Below are 13,204 nucleotides of genomic sequence, written 5' to 3'. Positions count from 1 at the left end.
TTTTTTTTTTGAGATAGGGTCTCACTCAGTCATTCAGGCTGGAGTGCAGTGGTGCAAACATGACTCACTGTAGCTTTGACCTCCCAGGCTCAGGTGATCCTCCCACCTCACCTACCAAGTAGCTGGGAATACAGGCGTGCACCACCACGCCTGGCTAATTTTTTATATTTTTTGTAGAGATGGGGTTTCAGCATGTTTTCCAGGCTGGCCTCAAACTCCTGCCTCAGCCTCCCAAAATACTGGGATTATAGGAGCAAGCCACCGTGCCCAGGCTTACTGTTCTTTTAGGCATTTATTTCCACGAGCCTAAATGACATACTAATTCTGCTATTTATTACATCTTCAGTAGTAGACACTATCTATGATTTCTTGCTGAACAAAATGAAGGTTTGGCTCCCTTCCCCACCATCATCCTACTAACATGGTCTTGCCTGCTATCCTCTGAATCTAATGACATCATCTTTGTTTTGGTAAAAATCAATGTGCAATATTTACATTCTTATAACTGTGGTAAATTTTTCTTACAGTTGAACTATATGGTATCCAATGATTACTTTTCCTTTCTTATACAAATGGTTTGTTTTTAAAATTATAATGACCTCAATCTTCCATTTACTTATTTTCTATGTACTTATTGCAAGTGCTTTTGCCAAGAATACACTGAATAATCTATCTACCTCACTTTTTCTTAAAACATTCCTCCTGGCATCCACTGCTCCAATATCTAATGGTTGCTTTCTTAACGAGCCATACAGCTATTGTCCTGGGATTTTCTTTTACCATCATGGGACTCTTTCACCTCTATCCTGGGTTTGCATTCTCTATTTCCTGATTTTTGTCCTCCTCCTTGGCTTCTAATTTTCACTCCAAAGTATTATTCCCCCTTTGGGTGAAGCATATAACCTTGGAACGTGATAATTTCAGAATGAAATATGTTTTCATTCACTGTATTGGCCCATTGGGCCCTTTGGATCTGGAAACTTGTGTCCTTTGGTTTTCAGAAGTCTTATTTTGTTATTTCCTTTGATAATTTTCTTCTTACTATTTTTTTCTGTCCTCTTTTTTATGTACACTCAGGTGTAATTATGTACTGTTTTTATCTTTTATCTTTTCTAATCCAGCTTGTGTTTTTCTTCATTTTTCTGTAAGATTTTTCTGAACTTTTTTTTTTAAGACAAGATCTACCTCTGTTGCCCAAGCTGGGGTGCATGGCACAATCATGGCTCACTGCAGCCTCCACCTCCTGGGCTTAAGCTATCCTCCCACCTCAGCCTCCCTAGGACTGGGACTACAGGTATGTGTCACCATGCTCAGCTAATTTTTGTATTTTTCATAGAGACAGGGTTTCACCCTGTTGCCCAGGCTGGTCTTGAACTCCTAGGCTGCTGCTTCTTAGCCTCCCAAAGGGCTGGGATTACAGGCATGAACCACCATGCCCAGTTAATTTTTCTAAACCTTATCTTGCATTTCTTGAGTTGAATTTTTGTAAATTTCTGCCATCATACTTTTCATATACAAGTGTTCTTTTCTGTTCTCTGAAAGTGCCTTTTAAAAGCATGATTTTCTTGTTTCATGGATACAATATCTTCTCTCATCTCACTGAGAACTGTAATTGTAGTTTTCCCCAAGTTTTCTTCCATTTCCTACCCAACCTTTCTTCTGTGTGTGTGTGTGTGTGTGTGTGTATTTCTGTTTGTTATAATCTCTCTTTCCTCTTTCCTTAATGTGATGCTCATATTTAAGAGTGAGGTAGGCCGGGTGTGGTGGCTCACGCCTGTAACCCAGCACTTTGGGAGACCCAGGTAGGTAGATCATGAGGTCAGGAGATTGAGACCAGCCTGGCCAACATGGGGAAAACCCGTCTCTACTAAAAAATACAAAAATTAGCCGGGTGTGGTGGTGGGTGACTGTAATCCCAGCTACTCGGGAGGCTGAGGCAGGAGAATTGGTTGAACCCAGGAGACGGAGGTTGCAGTGAGCTGACATGGTGCCACTGCACTCCAGCCTGGGTGACAGAGTGAGACTCTCTCAAAAAAAAAAAAAAAAAAAGAGATCCTAAGTAGCCAATAGGAAGTTGCTGCAAATGGGTTACTAAAGGGCACTGGACAATGTTTCTCAAATATCTGTGAGTTTAGGTCTTTTTTCCATGAGCATGCCAGCTTCTCTGGAATGGAATCCTTCAATTTCCTGTCTGTGGGATACAAACCTGATTGTTGGTGTCCTGGGAGCCCTGCAGGGTGAGGCGATTGGAGATGTTCAGTGTTCAACGAGTTGGCTTTCATTTAAACATTTATTTTCAGCATTCAGCCTCTTCCCTGTTCACTGCTTCACCTGGTTCCTCTGAGTCCAGCACTTCAAAGAAGAATCAGAATAAACTTCCAGTTCTCTGTCTGGTTGAGAGAGAGATGCTCACCTGGTTGTGTGGGGTAGAGGACGCTATCTGGACTTCTGACTCTTCCTTACCCAGACTTTCAACAAATCTATTTTCTGCTCTACCACCTGTCCTCAGAGGTTCCCAGGGCTTCCACATCCCGAATTTTTCCTCATTCTGAGGCTTGAATCAGCGTCTTTCTTGCTGGTATCCTAATTCACTGGACCAGATTTCAATTTCTCAGCTCTGTTGAGTCAATTTCCAGCCATCAGTCCACTTTCCATAGTCCAAAATTTGGCTGACATCTGGACTCACACTGATACATTTCAGGTACTCTTTGTCTTGTAGGATTTATTTATGATTTTTTATTTCTTTACTGTCATTCTGGAGAGGTTTGGGGAAGCAGAAATAAATGAGTGTTCTTATTTGATCTGCCGTGTTTAACCATATCCTCAAATTTATTAGTCTTTTCATTTGTTAATTCTGGTTTTTTTATGTTATATAACCTATGATTTAAAAATTCACCTTCAGTTTTTTCTAATCATTTCTAAGTTTGTTTTTTATGTAACCTAGTTTATCATAGTGTGTAGTAGAAACTTTGAATCTAAATTTTCTGCTTCCACAAAATTGATTGTAACCCTTACCATTAATAGAGTAATCCACCCTTTTCTTCCTTATTTGTAATACCTCCTCTATTATTAAAAAACAATCATATATGCTTGGGTCTATTTCTAGGCTTTCTGCTTTATTCTATTGATCTACTTGTTTAGTCTTGTATGAATAGCACTTATCTTAATTAGAATTTCTCTATAAAAAACCTCTTTGCCTATTTTTAGGTCTTTACTTTTAAAATTTTACTATTGTTTTGTCAAGTTCTACAACATACGTCATTTGGAGATTTTAATCAGAATAATGAATGCATGGATTACTTCGAGGAGAATGTATATCTTTACAACTTCCAGGTTTTCCACTCATGAAGATGATATATTTCACCATTTGGTCAGGTTTTTCATGCCCTTAACTCAAGTTTTATAACTTTCTTGCACATATTTTATTACATTTATTCCCAGGTAATGAACACTTTTTGTTATTATGAATAGCATCTTTTTCCATTATATTTAAAAATTAGAGACAGCTGATTACAGAAACTCTAGGTTTTTGCATCTTGACCTTAATTCCAACAATCTTGCTAAGCTCTTCTATTACTTCCAATATATTTGTAGATCCTCTCGAATTCTCTACACAGATAATTATATAGCAGATAAAGACATTTATTTTTCTTTCTAATACCAGTGGCTATTTTTTTCTATTTGTTTGTCTTGGTTAGGTATCTAGCACATTTTTTTAGTTGTAGAAGAGATAGTAGTTACTTTATATACTTCCCATTATAATCAATGAGAATGCTTTTAACATTTTATCATTAAGCATGATGTTTGCTATAGACGTCTGGTAAATGCCTCTCGTTATGTTTAAAAAGATTCTGTTTCTAGTTTTCCTAGAGATTTTTTTTCTAAAGTGATTACTAAGTTTACCAAGTATCATTCACCTATTAAGACAATCTTTCTCTTTTCTTTTTTCTACTTCTCTTATTTATTTTATTTTACTTTTAAACTGCTAATGTTGTACATTATATCAGTGGATTTTCAGATTTTAAACCATCTCCGGATTGGTCTTATCTATTTTTTCCACACTGTTGGATTCAATTACTGATTTTTTCATCTGCATTCATAAGTGCACTTAATCCAAATTCTCTATTATGTTGGGTACTTTTGTGTCCAATTTTGATATCAAGATTCTACCAGTCTGCTTTTATCGTTTGATAAACCTGGGTGTTGGCAAAGGTTTTATCTGACTGAAAGAATCTGGCAAGGGGTGTTCTGCTGCCTTTTAAAATTTTCAAATCTTCTTTTCTATTGAATGAAGTAGACATTTTAAGCTGGAAGGAGGTATATTTTTCATGACTAAATGAAGTAACTAATTTTGAATTTAAAAATGGCCTGTTTTTACTTTTCCCAAGTTGACATGCAAGCAAAATATAATTTCTTGCTACTGATCTACATGATAGCAAACCCTCAGTTGTAACTAAAAAAATACAAAGAATTGTCCAGATATTTTCAAATGTCTTTTTAGATGTATTACGGTTTGATTAGGTAGATCTAGCCTATGATAGACAAGCGGTCCTGTATCTGGGATGATCCAATTGGGAAATATATTTCACAGAAATTTCCTATATAAATCTCGTGTATTTTTAGGGCTGTTTACAAATGACCTCTGGAAAAAGTAAACACTATGAAAGTAAAGTTTCCCATGGCAGAGATTCAGCAACATGTATCTTTTTTTTTTCTTTTTATTCCCCTTCCTTTCTTTTTAAATTCTTGATTGTTTAAAAAAAAGTAGAAGGCAAAGAAAGAAGAATTTTTCAATATCATGGTATATACTACATGAAATTTGTTAAATTTTTCTTCAAATTGTATAGTTCCTCCATGATAAGTGTATTTCAAATACATAAAATAGGTTGTGTGGTCACTCATCCACTATACTCTATATATGAGATATCCAGAATTTATCTAGGGAAACATACTATTTTTTTAATCAAAAGACATAACCCAAAAATACTAAGCCATTTATCTTCTAAAAACCATGCAAAATGCAGGTCCCTGCTGTGTTTCCTGTTGATAATATTTTCCCCATTTGTAGCACAACTTTTCTTTCCTCTGGGAAGCTGGTAGTTATTTTATTCATAGATTGCAAAATTATACCCTGATGCTGTTCCACCAAAGGGCATTATTTATACAAGCAGGGAGAGTGTGGTTTAGGATATAATCAGCAGCAGTAATGGAAAATAGCACTTTCAAATAGGCCTCACTGAGTTATGGAGGATACCACCTGGAGACCATGCACCCGGAACTTCTCTGGACGCAGGTCGTATCTTTGCACAGACATCACTGATTTTGCTGTTTTCTGAACTCCCTGATGTCGTCCTACAATATGTTCAAGCCCAGCAGTTTGCCAGACTATGTAGTATTCTATCTTTCCTCCCTGTCTAGATATGGGATGTCCCCATCAACAAAACTGGCTGTGTTCCGAAAATTTATTTCTAAATCATTTATCTGGGATCAGAAGACATTTTCCCACAGGAACAATTTTATAAACAGTGATGTTCCACAAATGCCTGCTTGTGCCACAGTGTACCTGAAATGCAACATTGACTGTACGATTCCTACCAACCATTATTTATTCTTTTCTCTGGGAACGTGCATTCCTAGTTCTATGTTGGGATGCCTGAGGCTTATCTCTCCCTCTGCCTGGGAGTCTCGCCTATAGCTTTTTTGGGCTGTGCAGCAGTAGCAGTCAGGAAGAGGCGAGGGAAGCAACCTTCCCAAGAAAGAGATGAGTGTACAGAGTTGATATGGACGCCTCTGGGTAACTCGTTAATTCTGGAAGGCTGAAGAAGGAAACCTACAGTGTGAATTAGTTACTTCCCAACTGTTCTAAAAGAGGCACAAAGGGCAGGGACATTTTTGTAAACAGAGATCATTTCTAAGTCACATCTTCGTAAATAGGGAAAGGCATATAGTAAAACCTCACATTTTTAAAGACTAACCTCTGAACTTGTAATTAACCAGGAAAAATACTGTGAAACTTCTTGGTCAGTGATGAAACAGTCTCCAAACATACAACAATGAGACATAGATCTTGCACCTATATCCAGGCCTGACAAATAGTAAGTTCTCCAAAAAAGGGATTTTCACTTTTAATTAAGTACTAATTGAGTGAATTCTATATTGAAAAGGACAAGACTATGTGTGGGCCAGTTACCTTCATTCTCTTTAGCATCTCCTAATTCTGATCCTCTTACAGCACATGTCCTAACAATGAAGGGTTGGTGAGAGCACTTTCGAGAAGCCACCTGAACATTATGTCACCTCTGTGGGATATATGCATCTGTCTACCCCAGCCCAAAGCAGGTGGTGCATCTCTTCATGCCCTCTCTGATGTGCATCAATTTCTAGGAATTTCTAGTACTATCTCCACATTGCCAAATCTGAGGAAACAAAAGAGATAAGGAGAGGAAAGTGAAGTCAGTGAGGATATCCAAGCCTGTAGGACCTTAGGTTTATTCTGGCCAGTATTACCTGCTAAAAAAGACTTAAGTTTTTGGTTTCCCTTCGGTCACTTGTTTTTATAACACATGCCGACATATTTTGGGGAGTTGTGCTAGAATTTAGTCTGCACAGCAGACCCAGGTCCTGTCTCCTTCAGGTTTTAGAATTGCATAACAATTTAAACTCATTTTGTACGTACAAGTACTTTGAAAAGAAATATACTATTAAGACTCTCTCTGGTAAGAAGCCTTCCCCACCCCCACGCCCAATAAACTGATCTGTTAACTTTTTGTTTCAGAGACTGTGCTTTCTTTTTATTGCTGCATTTGTGTTCTACAAGACAGCCTCTCCAAGATTAACATTTCTTATGATTGTTCCTGACAATGGATTCACTTCCAGAGGCCCTGCTAAGGATAACCAAAAAAGGGCATGGAGCGGGCTGGTTTTGGCAGCCTGCACGCAGTTTCAGAGCTTTTTAGGTCTTGGGTTTTCTGATGAGTGATTTCCTGAGCATGCCTAGGGAATGACAGGCATCTCCACAGGCAGGCTGCATCCACCTTGGCTGGGGTGTCGTCATTGGCTGCCTATTAGAAAAACGACAGGACAATGCATACCACCGCCTGCTGACTGTAAACATAGGGGATATGTGTTCACTTAGCATGGACTTCTGGGAGGGGCCAAGGAAGGGCGGTCTGGAGTTCTATTGAATAGAGCAGTGTGTATTCGGCTGCCTGCCTGCCTGCTTGCTCTCTGGCTGTGCTCCTGCTTAAAGAAATCAGTCCTTCCTTTCCGACTTAGTCCTCGGGAAGAAGTTTCAGCCTACGAGGTAAGGCACAGAAGGCTTTCTTTTTTTCCTTCTAGAGAGAATCTGGGGACTTTCTCCGGTTTTCAGTCAACATTCTTGGCTAAGGTAGCTGGAGATGCAAGAATGTTCGAGGCAATAAACCATGCAAACTCCGGAGCCTGACTGGGCTTCCCTGCCATACGGATATTCCCGGAAGGCAAACAGGATGAGATTTCAAGTTTTGTTTTTAGAGTTGGGACAAGAAGAGCGACCATATAGAGACTTACATTTAGGGAGCACTGGCAACTTTGATTAGGATAGCCTTTTGTTTAGGACAGCCATCTGAGATTATACCTGATATCCAAAGGCCACTGTTAGCAAGCCTACTGCACCAGACTGCTCACACAGTCTCTTCTGCATCTTTTACCAACAATTCTTTAGGTTGATGAGAAGCCAAAAAGGAATGATTTTTTAACCAAAGGCATTTGCGTTATAGTCTGCTGCCAGTATTTAAAACTAGACTTCCAGAGTTGCAAGGAAATAAGGTTAGAGATGGAGAGATCACTAGCACCTAGCACTGGTTGGGTTAATGTCACTGATGGGATATTTGCTAAGACAGAAGATGCCTAGGCTGGTCTGTTTCCTATAAAACCTAATAACAAGAGAATGCATGCGCTAGTGGGTGTGTTTTGAGAAAGCACATTTAACGTCCTACCAAACTATTTTTTTAAGAAATCTTATTTTCTGTTTGAAAGGGTGCCTGAGTGTGCCTAGATAATCTGAAGAGATGTCGATTGGAAATGTGGTTTAGAAAGGGAGGAGGCAGTCTTTCATATCGAGATAGACATATTTGAGTGTCTGAAACAGTAGTACAAGGCAGTTAGTTGGTAGTAGCCTGGAATTCCTTTTAGAAAGAGCTGATTGTAAGGGGTGGGGGAATTTTAGTGCTGTGGCAATACATGGTCAAAAAAAGTGGATGAGAACAAAGTGCTTGGTATTTATAGATCCCTTCTGTTAACAGGACTATGCAGATGGACTTGTAAACTGAAAATCCTTCTAATGTGTTTGCCAAAACCAGACGTATACAGCTAGAACTTGAGTGAAGACTAGATGCTATATGGCAAGCAGGGTAAATCTGATGATTTTTTAATAGTGCTGGCTATGAAAGACTACCAGCTGCAAATCACTGGTTCAACTGGATTTTATTCCATGGAATGCGGTGGTTTGGGGTTGAGATTCATTAAATAACATTTTCCCTTTGTATTTAGAAGTTTGGGGATAATTTTCTTGGGAATGCCTCTTTCTCCTTCTAGAAGTGATATATGAGAACAAAATTCCCTGTGAATTTCCTTCCCTGGAACAGTTCTGAGTAAGTGTGAGAGAAAAGCTGCAGGCGAAAGCTATAGTTTAATTACTGTCCTTCCCTCGAAGAGATCAAGTTCCAAACTATTTTCACAGTGTTTTTAATGTCAATCAAAATATGGAGAGCAATTTTTCTTTTAACTGCTCTCTAAACCATGAAGGGAATGTAGTTTGGAAGGAAATCTATAATCTTGGGATTTGAGGATAAATTCCATTTTGAAACCAACATCTCAGAATCCCTGCAAGTTCAAAATGCGCTATGACCACTCTCTCCGGATCCCCCATCCCCCTCCTCTTGGGCTCCCCACCCCCAACAACCATAAAGACACTTTAGGTTTTTCAGAGTAACAGTTTAGGTGTTCTGCTGTATAGGTAGAGATAGAGAGAGAGGATTTGAGTTTATGCTGAATTTTAGGCAGTTCTTTGTGCTACTTCCTTCCTGTTGAATGTTACCTAGAACATATTTCGCCACATAGTGAGGTCAAAGGAACACAATGAAAGCACAGTAACTTTCATTTCAGAAATATAATCGCAAAATTTCAGAACAAAAAGTCACTAAGAGTTGAGCCTAGGACACACAAGGAATGTATGTACAATGGGTTGATCCATAAGTAAAGTGCAGGGTTGTTTCAAGAATTCAAAGCAAAAAGAATGTGTAATTTCAATCATTCCAATCAAAATATTTCCTTAAGTAAATACACAATTCTTATATTAAAGTTAGGAGAAGAAGAACAAGGCTCAAACTGCAGCTTAAAGGATTTTACATGAGATACAAGAAAGCATTTCCTGACAGTAAGGCAACTGTCTTGTTATTAGCATTATTAACATTTCTAATTGGCTTCTGTGACTGGTCTGAGAATCTCCTCCTCTTAGGTAGATAGAATAAGTTTGTCCTATGGCCAGCCATGTAAAGTTCCAGAATCTAGCCTAGGTATTCTCTGTTCTGATAATTAAAATGCACCTCAGCAGGTATTTTTGTAGAAACACCTGTAATTTTCTCCATTTGCCATTTTCATGATAGCGTGATTACTAGTTAGTCATTCCTTAGCAAGACACAAAAGTGACTTAGAGATGGGCATGAAAAGAGATTTGCTAGTTTCCCATTTCCTGTAGTCTATCACATGTCTCAGAAATGTGGTCGGGGGACAGGAAAAATGCTGATAGAGTGGTATGCAAATAGCATGGTAGGACTAAGGAGGAGGTTAAAAAGATGCTGCCAAAGAATTTTCAGACTTCAAAAGGGGATTTTCTGCGTAAGTTCTCTTAGAGCCTGAGAAGATACCATTAGCTCCTTACTGAAAGTTCTTCATCTGTCAGGCTAATCCAAGTTTGCTATTGGAGAGATGCCCATAAGTCCTGAGCAGAAGGGTAGCTTAAATAGATACTTTTGGCCTAGGCTTAACTTATGAGAACCGCTACAAAATCTCAGTTCTAGTATTGGTTCCTCTACTTAAGTAACCCTGACCTTTGAGGAAATCATCAGCTTTTGACTTCATCTTGGAGTGCAGAATGGACATTGGTCATGCTTCTCCTATGTCCCATAGTGGTTAAGATGTCCAAATGAGATGAAGCTCTTTGCCCCCTCTTCCTTGTAGATTCTATACCTTGAACTGCCTATCATTTGAGTCCTCTGGACATTATGCTCCTCTTGGCTGGGATCCTCCACTTCTTACCTAGTATCCCTAATGATCTCTTACTTTCTCATATTTGAGGACCCTTGAGTGGTATCTTCTCGCTCCTAGTTCTTTCTAGAGCCCTGAGCCATGTCCAGTGAATACTGGTCTGTCCCAATGTTGTCTGAATTTTTACTCTGATGATCACAGACCAAGAGGACACAAATATAAGGAAGTGGAATAAGATGGGCCATCAGCGGTACAAGGCAATATTCAGGAACCAGGAAATCCAAAGATCCACTTGAGCAGAAGACCAGTGAGAAAGTGCTGACAACATAAAGGCCTTAGTAAATGAGGCAGCTTCTCTCCCTCTAGCCAAAAGCATGGAATGAATCCCAGCACGTCATGCCTGGGCCTGGTAGGAAGGGCAAGGAAGGCAGGAACACCTGGCTGTGGTTTCTGTTGGTATTGAAACCAGACTGCTCCTCGGAGCTCGCCTCTCACCTCTTTGCCTCTGTCTTTAGTGCTCCCAGCTGTAACGGACCCCGGTTGCATCCCTAACTTCCTTACCCCCAGGCCTCCACCTCTAGCCTCTTCCCCAGCTCCCCCATCCCCGTGCCGGATAGGGAGCTTTCTTGATCCAACATTGACAATTTGCAGGGACCAGCTCTAAGATTAGGCCCAGAGCACAGAAGAACACTCTAGCACAGATGCGTTCTAGCTAGGGAAAGCCACTTGCACAAACAGAGGAGATGTCAGAGCATGTTTTGTGGTAAGGACCCACTCTGCTTCTCACCCCAAACTCACAATTGGCAGGCTGTGGGTAAGGCTGTGGGAAGGGGGCAGGGGGGGGAAGTATGACCTGGGCTGTGAGGGAAGGGTGATGAGGTTGTTCCCTGTGTTGTTCTTCCCTGTGTTGTTGCTATGGAAACCTTTGAGAATCTGATAAAAACTGTGAACCCTTAAGGTCCCTTTGTAAACCACCCTTCATGATTGACAGGTGAGAGACCTTTGAGCTGGGGCATGTAAGATGGGGAGTGGGGTCAGGTGTGGATTCCCACAGAAGACAAGGGTGGATGGGATCAGAACACAAGTGGAGGTGTCCATTTTTGTTTCCCAGATCTGGAAGGAAGAAAAGAGGGGGTAGATACACAGATGTATAGGCGGAGATTGCCTCATATGGCCTCCATTTCAAAGAAAAGAAGGTCATTTCTAGAAAAGAAGCAGTTTTCTATGGGGAGCTCTTGGGGGCTAGAGAAATCCAGGAATGGCTGCTATTAAGTGTACGTGAAAAGAACACCAAGAAGTTAATAAAAGGCTTGCTAAGTAGCAGTAAGGGAATAGTTGAAGGAAAATACATTTTAAAAAAATTTTAGTAAATTTGGCACTCACTTTAGTACGTGGCTTTTCTTTGAAAATATATGTATACATATAAATGATGTATAACTTGAACATAAATTGCTTTGTGATGGTATCCTGAGGCTTCTGGCATTGTTTTGTGAATACTCCATGAAAGCACTTGACTAAAAGGGAACAACCTCACTTGGAGATAAACATATTAAGTAGGAATATATAATTAGTTCCTTGTGACACCCACATGTAACATTCCTCATCACTTGTCTCAAGATGTATTGCTGAGGAACCAGGCTGACTTCACTTTGTGCTAAAGATGGGCAGGACCAAGGCAAAGTGCCCAAGAGGCCCAAGGACCAATTGGCATCAAAGATACTAGTTCCACTGGGGTCAGGAGGAGCAGTCTAAGCCAGAATGGATATAAGTTACAAAAATGGGCTAAGTTGTGCACGACAGCCAGGTGAGTCAAGAAGAAACAGCAACAATCAGAAGTCAGGCAGAGCTTAGCGAAGCAGCGTATGGATGAATAAGGTGAAGTCTGGGAGAGCACGTGGCCCAGTGTTAAGAAGAAATAGACCTCTGTGTGAGCAAACTTTGGTAGCTCAAGTAAAGGGCCAGGATTGTAAGACATAGATTAACGAAGGGATGGGATCACAGGGATATCCAAGAGCAGAAGCCCAAATAGGACCAGGGCCCAAAGAGAGTAGAGTTAGAGTCAAGGTGGGTGAGAGGATCCCAGCAGTGGTCCATGGATCTTTACTCCATCCCTTTCCACTAGTGTGACTCAGCTCAGTGCACGTGTCTGCCCCTTTCTGTTGTTCTATCAACTGGAAAATTTCTTCTGTGCTTCCAGGTCCAGTCCTGAGAGAGGAAGTCTGACTGGTTCAGGCAAAGACTATTGTCTATGGCAAATCCTTTAGTAGGAGGAGGACATCAAAGGCACAGGCATGCCTATGGATGAATGACTCTAATCCAGGCAGTGGTCACCCCTGGGCAAAGAAGAGCTCAATGGGTAATTTTAGTTAGAAGAGAAATTGAGCATGGAAGGCAAATTAGCTGAAATGTCCAACAGCTCTCAATGGGAATCATTTGAATTTTCAGGTGAATAAATTCCTAGAGAGGCAAACACCCAATGAATGATTACGCAGTTCTTGATGATCACTGTGACATGACCCAATGAGCCAGTGTTAAGGGAGATTAATCTGGAAGTTTGCGCCACTGACAACTGAAAGGATAAGAATCATCCATCTCAGAAAGATGTTGGGAAAATACATTCTGGATATTATTGTTGGCAAGAAACTTCATATGAACCTTCCATGTGATATGGCTCCCTTCAAATGAAAGCAGTCTTGAAGATTTAATGTGTAATGATTTAACAATTTTAATAAATAAAAACAAGCACAACTCAATGTAAACCACAATACATAGTAAGGTGAATGCATAAAAGCTGGTGCACTCTTAATCACTGGAAGTTTCAGATCTAAGCAATATTTGCAATGTAATTTTTAATCCATTGAGCACCCATCATGGTGTTTTGTCAAGTAGAGTAAAAAAATCCCCTGAGTTCTGCACAGTTCAGATCCCAAATGGGACTCCGTGCTCTGTTCTGGGCTCA

General features: G+C 40.0%; 1 protein-coding gene across 8 annotated transcripts in view; it reads left to right on the top strand.

Moving 5' to 3' along the window:
* The window catches only part of CALD1 (caldesmon 1), a 233,865-nt gene that overhangs the window by 26,836 nt on the left and 193,825 nt on the right, over positions 1-13,204 (top strand). For 2 of the 8 annotated variants that reach the window (XR_004183420.1, XM_009203902.3), the window contains exon 1: positions 6,976-7,303. The exons of 1 other annotated variant lie outside the window; for it this stretch is intronic. The gene's annotated coding sequence lies outside the window, so the exon portion shown is untranslated. Of the gene's footprint in view, positions 1-6,960; positions 7,304-13,204 lie in introns of those variants that run through there. 5 more of the 8 variants (XR_001901231.3, XR_001901229.3, XM_017957181.3 and 2 more) reach the window with 5 other exon arrangements.

This window comes from Papio anubis, chromosome 4, assembly GCF_008728515.1.
Source record: "Papio anubis isolate 15944 chromosome 4, Panubis1.0, whole genome shotgun sequence".
Classification (NCBI taxonomy): Eukaryota; Metazoa; Chordata; class Mammalia; order Primates; family Cercopithecidae; genus Papio; species Papio anubis.
Note: the sequence above shows the minus strand (reverse complement) of the source record. Positions and strands in the feature narration are given on the sequence as shown.